This window comes from Nipponia nippon, unplaced genomic scaffold, assembly GCF_047370975.1.
Source record: "Nipponia nippon isolate SJK-2023a ecotype South Korea unplaced genomic scaffold, ASM4737097v1 scaffold_3, whole genome shotgun sequence".
NCBI classification, from domain to species: Eukaryota; Metazoa; Chordata; class Aves; order Pelecaniformes; family Threskiornithidae; genus Nipponia; species Nipponia nippon.
The window spans coordinates 101,707,100-101,719,352 of NW_028262347.1; the positions used below are offsets into that span (position 1 = coordinate 101,707,100).

Genomic DNA, 12,253 nt, shown 5'->3' on the forward strand with positions numbered 1-12,253 from the left:
ATAAATATCCCTATTTATATAGACATTGCAAAAACACCTATCATCAGGAGAATCCCATTCAAAGAATTCCAGTCCCAGCTCCTGACCTCACTTCGTTACATTCATATCCTCCATACCAAAGAAAGCTTTGCCAGCATGCCAAAAAGAGAGCAAGTACCTGGAACGTAAAACCAGGATTTGTCTTAACACCCTTAGCTGTCAGGACAAAAGAAGTCACATGCATCATGGAGGACTAAGGAACTCTCCCTTTATACAAACCAACAAGCAAATATGAAAGGTTTTACATCTTCTAACAAGGAATATATAGACTCTAGAAATGCTTCCATGTAGGTTTGTCTTTTGCCTCTAGCAAAAGTGTCTCAGGATTTCTTTATATTTATTGGTATCATTATATGTACAGGAATGACCCCAGAAGTAGGGCAGGGCTGAACTAGTTTTAGGTCTGGCTAGATAAGTATGCATTATTTTGAACTCTAGGGGACTACAAAGAATGGAATTTAAGTGACTAGTTTAACTAGCAGATAAAAAGAAAAAACTAAATACAAAATCTAAGGCATAAGAACTATTATATTTTAAAATACAATTAAACACTAAACATAACTGGAAGATATGAAGTGTAAAGATCTCATGAATTATGTTTTAAATCTGCTTTGGAGATAAAGTACCAATGGCAATCACCCCATATGAATGTCAGTGAGGTTCCAAACCATCATTTACTGGTTACCTAACAAAATCTCATTAACTAACATTATATATATATATATATATGCATTTAGTTTCTGAGCAAATGGTATTTCAGCACAAAAAGACATATTTTAGCATCTTCACTTGCTAAGCAACTGTAGCTTTAAGAAACAAAACAGCATTTTTGGGACAAGACCAGGTAAACAGGTAAATTTTGGTAAACAAGACTATTCTAAGCAGTTTCTTGATTTCATTGAGCTGTAACAATCACAGCATGCAAGTCTGGCAAAAAAAGTAACACAGTTTATTTTAATTCTTTTTCCTTTTCCAAGTAGTTCAATACCTTAAAATATAAGCTTTCAAACCGTAGAGCCAAGCAAAATGTATATTGCCCTTTTATATATACATATAAAATTATATTTATATAATTATATATAATTTTCTATATAATTATATAAATTATATATAAAAATTATATTTTTATATATATAAAAATATAATCTTTTTCTCTCAGTGAAATTCAGATCCATTTTGAATTGCTAAAAACAAAGAGGAAAACTTTAACTTCTTTTACGTTTCTTTTACAGTTCTTAAGAAAAACGCATTATTCTTTGACTGCTGAGAGGCAGTTTGGCAGCAACAGTCATGGACCAGGCAGCATTTCAAAATACTGCAAAAACCCACGCCTGTCTGAATTTCTCCATGTACAGTGAAAACAGTGTTACTTTCACCAGATTTTAACTGTCATTCAGATTGTGCATCACTCTGGTAAAGGTACCTTTTTAGCATATACAGTGTCCCCTAAAACTTTATCTTGAGCTTGATTGGGATCTGCAAGTATAGTCCTAACATGAACAACAATCCTGCAAATAAATCTTTTACCTGTAAAGACAGCAAGAATGAAATAATTTTTTCCTCAGTTTCCTCATCAACATACTTTATAACCTTGCCTCAGAACTAACACTTCAAATAAACAAGAAGTCAGCTCAGTCATTTGGCATTTATTGTAAACATTTCTCTGAGGCACCGTCTCTTTTTAATTGATGCACTCTTCAAAGTTAAAACAAATATTTCATAATGTCTAATAAAAATTCAGAGGAGCTTCTAACAACCATATTTCAAACATTTACTAGCCTGGTCTACATTTTGATCAAGGAGTAAATGCAAAGAGCTAAAACTTTTAATCCAAACTTTACTTTTTTTCTTCCTAATACAAAACTTTGAGGACACACATTTCTTCTCAGAGTTTCAGGCTGCCACTTCAAAAAGGAAACCCTAACAAATCTTTTCAAGCACCCTACATGAGGTTTCCCTGTTTTGAGGTCTATTTTACTTCTTTGTCCCTGTCACACAGTCCCAGCTTGGGAATCTAGAATACTAATCCTTCTCTTTGAGACAGCAATAACTAATAAATAGAATTTTTGAAAATCACTATATTATTCACACAATTTTTCCACTCCACAAAGGCTGATATGCTTTTGAAAACCAAATATATTTTCTTACAGAAATGAGTGAATTGAATAACCATGTACATCAGTCTTCTGGACGCTAAGTTTTTCAAAGTGGTTGGTTCATTTGGCCTCAGTCTGAATTTCCAAAGAGACAAATCTTGTCCTTACCTCAGCCAGTCTTACAGGGAGGGCTTTCAAAGGCCAAAGAGAAGCTTTTGGCCCCATGGGGCTATGAAGAAGATATTTTGTGTTGCTACAAGTATGCTGCACAAACTATCCACATCTGCATGTCTACAAAGAGATAAATATGCTGTTCACTGTGCTTATAGTTGCTCCCTTCTGCTCTCTGAAAAAAATGGTCTAAGACCAAGTTTTGTAGTGATGCAGGCATTACAGTAATCACAGTTTTAGTCTTTCACCCCTGCCCAAAAAGTACAACAGTTTGATTGGTCAAAGCCAAGTCTTTTGTTACCTTTCTATTCAGAGAAAAGGAAGGGTTTTAAATTTCAAGATTCATTCCGCTGCAGCTTGAGAGAGTCTCATTCATTTTTGTTTTGTTTTCCAGGGGAGAAAATGTAAAGTAACAGTTTCTGATGCCCCGGTAGTTCAAATTGGAAGTGACAGAAGACCTATTAGCTTATATAGAGAGAGGAGAGCCATCTCTTCCCAACCCATCACCAAACACCTCAAAAGAAGGTGATAAGGTTCCTAAGAACGGATGCTGGTAACCCTTGGAATGAAAGAAGGTGGAGACTGACAGTATCCACCCACTGATAAACGGTGACAGAAATCTCCAGTAAAGCAGTGTAAAAGTACAAAGGAAACACAACCTGCACAAGGAAAGCTATTGATTGATAGATCCCAGATGTGCTTGATGGTAAAAGTTGTAGCACTGTAAGGTATGTCCCCTGGGGTCTTGCCTCCTCTGTCACATCTGGAATAAAAAGCCTATACTGAATCAATTGCCTACTGGCTAAGAATGAGATTTACTCCAGCCTTCCATTTTAATATAATTTTGATAAACAGAGATGTTCTGGAGGGAGGTACTCCCACCCTCTTACATACACATGCTTCTGTTCTCAAGCTGCTCACCCAAGAACTGAAACATGCAAAATTGCCTGTCCTTATTGAGGTCCTTAACACTTTATTTATAATGTGTTATGCAGCCAGAATAAGCCATTACATCTTTTTGTCTTATGATCTTTCCCGTGACCTGCTCAGGACAGCATGCACAAAGACTGACAAGAGACTGCATGAGTACTATTTCTAACAGAAAGCAGAGCTCAACATTTATTCATCGTTAATTTGACTGTACAGTATTACCAAGATTACTGTAGCACACAATGTTCTTGTAAGGTTATGAACTGGTTTGCATCTTTCCACTGCTAGAATTTAATACTGTACTAAGTGTGATATATCTCATCCATTATTAATCCTGTCCAGTTCTGCAGCAAGTTTCTATAAAACCAATGTTGAAATACTACACTCTTAAGGCTCCTGCCAAATCTGAAAGATGTAATATTAACATAGTTATGTTCCAGATAGGTGCATTTAACCCATGCTAAACAATCCGCATGTTCTGCTTGCGTGTTCCTGGGGAATATTTATCCTATCACTAAAGCCTAGGAAACAGTGCTTTAGTATAGTTTATGACAGCATTACAAATACTGCTCAACACAAAGTAAAGTTACAGATAAAATCTGAATAGGCCTATTATTGTTTTTAGAGAGAGCTAAATAAGCTATATAATTTTTCTGGACTACAGAAAGCTCTCATTCAAGAACAAGAAAGAAAACACTGATCAAATTCTAGTATTTACTGATAGGATCACTGGCTGTAGCTACTGGCATTCAGGATTACGTGGAATGCCTACCTTCAGTGCTGTGAAATAAAGTAGATAAAGCTTTACAGCATATGTCCATCTCCTGACAATTCTTATGCATTATATTTTTTTATAAAGCAAACATTCTTTTCAGGCGGAGTGTGAAAGCTCTATTCCAGCTTCCGTAATTTTCTGCATTGTTTCCACTTCAGAGACTTTCTCAAGAAATTCTCTACTAATGAGTATTACTCCCTGCCACATATCTGCTATGTCTGTAGTACTGAAAGAAATTATCTTTAAACAGAACATAAGGCAAAGTTCTACTTAAGATATGATTCTCTGTAACACTGCTGTAAACCTTCCTCTCTTCTTTGAGGGGTCAGTAGGTGTTTCAGCATCAGCTTCAGATAGAACAGATGTAAGTCTGTGCCTGATTCAGGCCAGTATCCAAAGCAATCCCAGAAAATAAAATTTTTCCTTCAACACTCTTGGTTTTGCTCTCCTCAGCGTGCAAAGTGGTACATACATACACACACACAGAGAACCCCTACTTTGGTGGTCCTGTAAGAGAAACTGTATTGCTTAACTTAAACTTCAGCCCACCTAAGCATAAGTTAGTTTCAGAGAAGGCTGCACCTCCAAAAAAAATATGAAAAATGTGACTTAGAAGAAAGCCAAAAAAAGATCAAGACACAAATACTACTTTCCAGGTTTCCAAAATTTTCTTAGTTAGCAAGAAGTGGTTATTAAGGTATATTACACTGTTAAATCAGTTATTTTCTTACAATTCTGGTGTTTTGTTTCACTTCCTCTACTTTGATTTGAACAACACCAAGCTGACCTTATGGGGGCTTGTTCCAAATACTAATTGCCCAAATGCTAATGGGATTCCCAAGAGTAAGACAGCAGTAACAGAATAGAGCAGATTAACACATTGAACATGTATAACTCATCTTTGATACATTTATAGTAATTTGAAAGTCTGGCTATCATTAGCAATACCTTGAACATACTAAAATGTGAAAATATCACACTACAGAATTCTCCATTTCTGACAGCAATTTAAACAGACAATTGTAAGAAACACTCAGTTGTGTAATTAAGCTATCTGGATAAAAGGCAACAAGCTCTTTCTCTTTTTTTCTTCCCCCCCCCCCTTCTCCCCCTCCCACAAAGTACATTTTTGCAGACATTCTTAGTGTAATACTCTAAAGAACCGCTGCAATTTTTTTAATTGTGCTTTGTATTTATGCATAGCACAAAAAAGTACAGTGACATTACTGAATAAGTTACTTGACAGCAAAAAGATTTTTTCCATTCAGTAGTTCCATTTGTTCTCTTCCCATCCTTAATTTGACCCAAACTTTTGAAAAAGAAATGTACATATACATTCTGAAATAAATCTATATTGCAGTCAGTCAATGGATGAACCATACTTAACTAAACATACAGTAGGTAGGTGCAGTGCTACTGTATCGATGCTGTTCCATTCAGTAGCTTCCACTGTGACCTATAAACACCTACACTGTCTGCTGGCTGCCTTAAGTACTCAGCTGGGAAGTGGATATCTATTAAGGAAGGATTAATGTATAGATCTTCAACCCCACATCTAACTGAAATAAGAAGTGAAAATGAAGGAAAAACTAGACTATCCAACATGATAGAAGTAATAAAAGGGGAACATATTTCTCATCTGTTAACCTTGAATATCTGCTAGCTCAAGATTTTCACATTCTTCATGTACCTCTTTGCTGTTCATTCCTTAATAACCACTCAAAAATCAGCTGCACATTAAAGAAATGCAATATAAATTTGACTGGACTAGCTACATCTGAGATATCCTCCAATACAGCATAAAGCTAATTTAGCTGTCACTTACTGTAAGTAAAATGACAAATATCTGTAATATCTGTCAAGATATGAAAGCTTTAAAAAGAGTTATGCAGCTGTCAACATTTTGATGACTTTAACAAGAGAAAAATAAACGAAGAAGAGAAAATAGACAGCATGTCTGTTGTCTATCCAGTTGCCAAAATCTTCTATTACTTATATTAATAAAAATAAAATTACTTCATAAAAATAAGATAAACAACAAAGACTTCTGGAATAAACTGATACAGGTAAACATATTAGTACTGGTGAAACACAGCTGTAGAAAGCACTGCTAAAAAACAGAATGTAGATCTCTTCAGTAAGTTAATAATTATCATACTGGAGTATCCAGCATTTATTTAATTTAGAATCACTGTTTAAGCACCAACACCATAGGAAGTCTTAGAAAGCACAACCGAAGTATGACTGGCCAAATATTTGGCTTCCTGTTTCTAAACAAGATTTATTCTTTACATATTTTAGTGATTCGGCAATAACTTTAATCATTTCAGCTCCTGAAGGAGGAGCTTATTCAGTTTCCAATGCTGCATTCTTTTTGCAAAAAGGCATCTTAAGGCTTGCCTGTAAAGACATTTTGACTGAGGCAATTTTTATCCCCTTTCTTGCACATGCATTGTCAGTCTATTTTTATTTAGCTGTCAGTTTACAGGTGCTGACAAAAGCATATGCCTTCCTCCTCTCCCCCTGCAAGAAAAACAGAACAGACTTTTAGCTTGACTTATCCCATTTTATACCTGACTTTAGGAGTTTTGCATAAAACAGCCTGCTCTAAAGCAAAATCTGAAATACAGATATCCCATCTGGGGTCTTGACCTGGGATACAAGACCTTAACTTCTATAACTATACAAACAATGAAAATATGCCTGCCACTAAATATCTTGCAATAGCAAAAAGCAAAATAGCAGTAAAATTCCTTTCCTTTGCATTGAAAAGAATAATAGAAGTTTTGAAAAATCTGATTATAGAAAATATGAACACTAGAAGAAAAGCTTTCTTCACTTTCATGTACTGAACTCCAGCTATACAACCAAGAGTTAAATCTGTTTTGGGGAATAGGAATGCAAATCCAAACTTTCAGTAATAACTTTAATAGTGATGAATTCAGACACGAGCAGTCAAAAAAGGAATATCTTAAAGCTGCTAAAATCAGAAATCTGTATGTTTGAAAACAGTATTTTGATTTTGCTCCCTATTTCAGCCCCATAGTACCAAGCAGACTTTTGTAAAGCAAGAATTTATGGGTGGTGGAAAAAAGCACCTAGCCCACTTCTCATCAAATCTCAAGGTGAACAACCAGAATAAGACATAGTTTTTCCAAGGTATTAAATCAAAAAATGAGCTTCTGCAAGAAACAATAAAGGAGATAATAGAAAGGTTCCTAGAAAGAAGCAAGAAGAATATGTTATATCTTGCAATTCATACCACCATATTTGTAAAACAGACTTCCTGCAATTGCAGGACTTGGTAGTTAATGTTTGTTGATAGAATGCACAAACTTTTCTAAACAGTACTTTCAATGGCTGAATACTGAGTTTATACAAAAGCCTCATTACTACACCACCAAAAACATATGTTTTGAAGTATTATATATACATGGATGCAAACATCTATACTTACACTCTTATTTCACTTGAGGGCAATGCAAACTGATTTAGCTTAAGTTGATTTTCTAATTGACTCATAATAGACCAAAATAAACTTCCCCTCCACCAAGATTACCTATTTGTGGTTTTGCAACAGCTATTTAAGGAGCTTTCTAACTACCAAAACAAAACCTGTGAAGCGCTTACTTTCTTTTCCTCAAAGAGTGCTATAATTAACACTTAGTGCTTTTAAAAAGAGTGTGTGTGTAAAAATCATCAGTGCCATCTTAGATACCTGATGTTTTGATTAACACCTTTTAAAGATTCATACTATTTTTAAGAAAGAAATACAAGCATATAATATTTTGGACTTTTAAGCATGCATCTGCTTTACTTGGTTCTTTCTCAGCTTTCCGTTTGAGATTTCCCAGGTTTCCTTATACCACCATCTGACTGTGAAAAAATTATTAGCCATCTAGAAAAAAAAGACAACTTTGCAGGCATGATGCAACCAGAGCTCACACTAAGCATGATCAAGTTTGCTTGATACTTCAGTCAGGGACCTAAGCAATAAACAAATAAAGGTACCAAGAACCATGTAGCTTGCTCTATACTGTCAGTAATTTAAAAAAAAAAAAAATTTTAATTAATATCTCAATATGGCCTGAAAAAGAACATTGGAGTGGCTCTAGGAAACAGCAATCATCTGTGATCCTTAAAGATTCTGTGAAGCTCTAAGTTAAAAAAATTTTTGGCACAACAACACCGTGTGTGCCACAGTGATGAGGTATACATGACTACACAGATAAGATTCTACCCTACTATTAATAAGGCTGCTGCATTTTATCCATAACATGTTACAACCAACATGTAAGAGAGGGTTTTGGATGAAAAGACGTATATTGTCATGAGTTTACGTGGTTTTGGCCAGAGAGAGATTCTCATGAGACACTGTTTTGTGGCTATTCTGCTTGACTATGTTTATCTACTCTGAAGACTAATGATCATATCACATCACTTGGCTCAAAAATAAAGAAACAAAGCAAAACTGAAATGAAATGTAAAAATGACAGAGTAAAACTCTAATTTAGGTACTTAAAATAGTAACTTAATCATTTACAAACAGATTTGCACATCTATTTTTCCCAACAATGATGTTTCCTGTTTCACTTGCATAGATGTGTGAATACAAATAGCAAACAGATTAAGTACATTTAAACTAAGAACAGAATGACTAAAAAAAGACAAATTTGGGCTTGGATTTTGGTAATGTGCCTCTTGTGAAAAGCAGAAATTACCTTCCTTCTCTTATCAGTAATTTATATTATGTATATATTTTTTAGATTTATAAATTTGATAGAGATTTTAAATCATGTAAACAGCTGAATTATTGTATACAACTTAACACTATTCAGAGTATAGACTAATTTGACTTTCTTAGCCCAGCATATACGTGATGAGAAACTGCAATTCACTTAGCAGATGACATTGGCAGAACAGTACCAGAACCCATAACCAAAAAAAAACCAACCCACCAAAACCCACCAACATTAGATGTAAATTTATCACTCTTATTTATACCTGTCCAAGCTCAGCAAAAAGAAACGTCTTAGATATCAGAAAATGAAGCCTTCAAACACTGCTACTCCACATTATCACACTCATCTAATTTTTAAAAACAGGAACAGCTGCATTTACTGATAAGAAAGCAGGAAGATGTTGTATGTTTTTGCACAGATGTTTGTAAAATCCTTCTTTGTTAAGCATATGTCTAAGAAATAAGCCACCTTTAATCTTCTCTAATGGTTAAGTCAAATGAAATAAATGACACAGCATAGTATCTTTAAAAACATATACAAATAAATCAGCATTCATGCATTCATGTTTTCGTACAGAAAGGAAGTTATTTCAACTTTGTAACTTCAGTTATCACAAATACTAAGAACTGATTAAAGATCCATGAGACCATATGTCAAGCAAATATTTATTAATACTACCAGAAAAGTATACTTACACTCACAGCCTGTACTTCAAAGGAGAAGTATGGGAGAGTCCTTGTAATTGAAAGGTATTCCAAACAACTGAATTATGGATAAATAAAATATTAATAGCAATGTTCCCATTACCATAAAGGCATGTATGATCATTTCAAGGTTTCATTATTCTTCATTATATAATTCAGCTAGGCAATCAAGAGGTTTGAGAAGTTCATTTTAGGAGAATAAAGCAAAGAAATAAACTTCTAAAAGAAACTCCATTTTTATTTTTTACTCCACGTATATACTTTATACATGCACGGTCCATGTAAAGTGACATACATATATCCTCACTACACATATCTATGGGAAGAGTCCAGAGATAACATACAGCTGGGGCTTCGTAAACTTGTGGTCTATTCCTTCTTAGTAACTGAAACAGCATATCTTAAACGAGGATCTGGGTAGCTTTCTATAAAGGCAAGTACTGACTGTTACAAGCACTGCATCATAGACTGCTAAACTATACCTGAATAATCCCAGACTACCAGACTCAGTAACGTATTCAGAATTTAAATCTTTCACATCACAAAAAAAATCTTTACGGATTGCTTAAACATTTAGATAAAAACAGTCAGTCCCAGAGAAGCTGGATACCCACCTAGGGCAAAAATTACTTGCATTCACATAACTGGTTCAGACAGGGATGAGCCAATCTTTTCAAACCTGGAAGTCACATATCGTAGTGTGTCTGAATGGGCAAAACCCACAAGAAAAGTAATGCCTGTCTTCCAAAGGTGAGAGGTAGAAGAAATCAGGAGATGCAGGACCTCAGGGGTCCCACCATGGAGCAAAGCTGAGAAGGAAGCAGGGCTGTCACCTCAGCAGTACCAGAGCCTTATAAAGAGGAAGAGTCTGGTTATCCCTCAGTCAGAACTTACAGCCTGGAAAGCAGACCACTTACACTAAAATAAGACCTGAACCCCAACCAGAAACCATCATGTGGTGTTTAGTATGATTGTTTATTAAGCAGCACATCAAAGTAGAAAACTGCTTCCTAAAGAGCAAAGAACTAGGCTGGCACAGGCAAATAGGAAGCATTACAAAATCACAAGAAAGTACCCCAATTAAGAAGAATTACCACACCCATTAAATAACAGCCAGTACTTAGATTCCCTGAAGTCATCTCAGTTACAAGGATTCTGTAGTTAACTATGTCTTGAATATTTTGTATAGAAGGGAAAAGCAGAAAGCATATGGAAAGCTATGCAAAATATTAACAACAAAAGAAGAATTTCAGATTTCTTTTCCAGAAGTTTATTTAACTTCACATTTTCATTCAGGAAAATGATCGTTTTTAACAATACTGTATTTTAAGAACCTTGAGATGTTCAAAGTTATTTTTCAGAACAGATCAATTCTTGCTACAGAGCTGATGCTTCAAAAGTCTGCATGTTAAAATGCAAACTCATGATTTTACAAGCAACTCATTAAAAATGAAATTGTTTTATCATTATAAGAACTCACATAAAATTGACATGGATTTTATTTCTCACTAAGTACTACTCAAGTTTGTTGCTGTTCTAATTCTTTCCTTGAATAAGAGGAGATGGCTCCTTCAAGCAAGAGTTGAGCACACAGCATCAGTTAGATGCAGGTGGATTGTTCCTACTGACACGGGAGAAAGATCCCAGTTGGGGAAATAGTAAATGAAATCACTCAACAACCTAAAAAACATTGCTATCTGTTCTCAGGACAGGCATATCAGCACTGGGGCAGCCCAGTATGTACCATATACGTCTGTCACATACTTCTGAAGTGTCAACTACACAAAACAGAATGTGAACTGGTCTTTCTGCTTAGACACAAAATGTGGTCAACCTACAGTAATGGCTTAAGATCAAGAAAACTTTCCATTTTTTCATTAAACAATTCACTAAGATTCAACTCATGCAACTGAAATCATAAAACATAAAGAGCATTTAACTACTACAATTCCATAGATATATGTATTAGAGGAGACAGCCTGGAGGAGAAAAGGCTCTGTAACCTACCGTTTTTGTGCTCTTAATAAAGTCTATGGCTGCCATAGACTTTCAGTAGCAAAATGAAATCCACAGCTACAACATGTTTTAGAACATTAATTCAACATTTAGTACTGCCAATGTCTATTTTAAAATAACCTAAATATTTTACACCTTTAAGAAAATAAAAATACCATTACCACAACAGCAAACAAAAGAAATTTTCTGGAAGAAAAACAGAGGGTTAGGGTTTTTGGAGGTCTTTGGTCTTTAATGATTCTTATTCTCAAAGGCAAACCTATAAAAGTACAGCTAAATACTCAGCACAACAAATAGAAGCCAAACTATAGAAGCACTACTGTAAATAAATACAAAAACCTCCAATGAAATAATCGGCTAGAATTTGCGCCACAGTTCTGCCTAGTCTCATTTTCTATTTGCTTTCTTTACACTCTGTTTAACAGACCACATTGTGGTCTTTGTTTACAGTGTGGACAATAGGAGGCAAGAATAGATATCCTCAAATAGAAGAGGCCGAAATAGTACTGCTGTCTCCTAATCTACCTGAATATACCTTTAATTGAAAAATTCATAGAAACACAATTTCGAGCTAGCAATAGGCAAGGTCATCTCAAATGAAGGATTTCTAGAAAGACTATATGGAGCAGAGAGGCTGGTCAAAGCATACAGCTATCTTTTGGTGCTTTAATTTTATAACAGTGGCTTGTATTTAGCAAAGAATCTAGCCAAAAAGAATTTCACTTGCACCAGGCATTTCATGGTTTAACTAAAGCAATTCATGCTGCCTGCATGTTAAAA

The 12,253-nt window shown here is 35.0% G+C and overlaps 1 protein-coding gene across 1 annotated transcript in view; it reads right to left on the reverse strand.

Annotated features, from left to right (window-relative positions):
• Positions 1-12,253, reverse strand: part of LRMDA (leucine rich melanocyte differentiation associated) — a 694,523-nt gene that overhangs the window by 543,472 nt on the left and 138,798 nt on the right. The window lies entirely within an intron of this gene.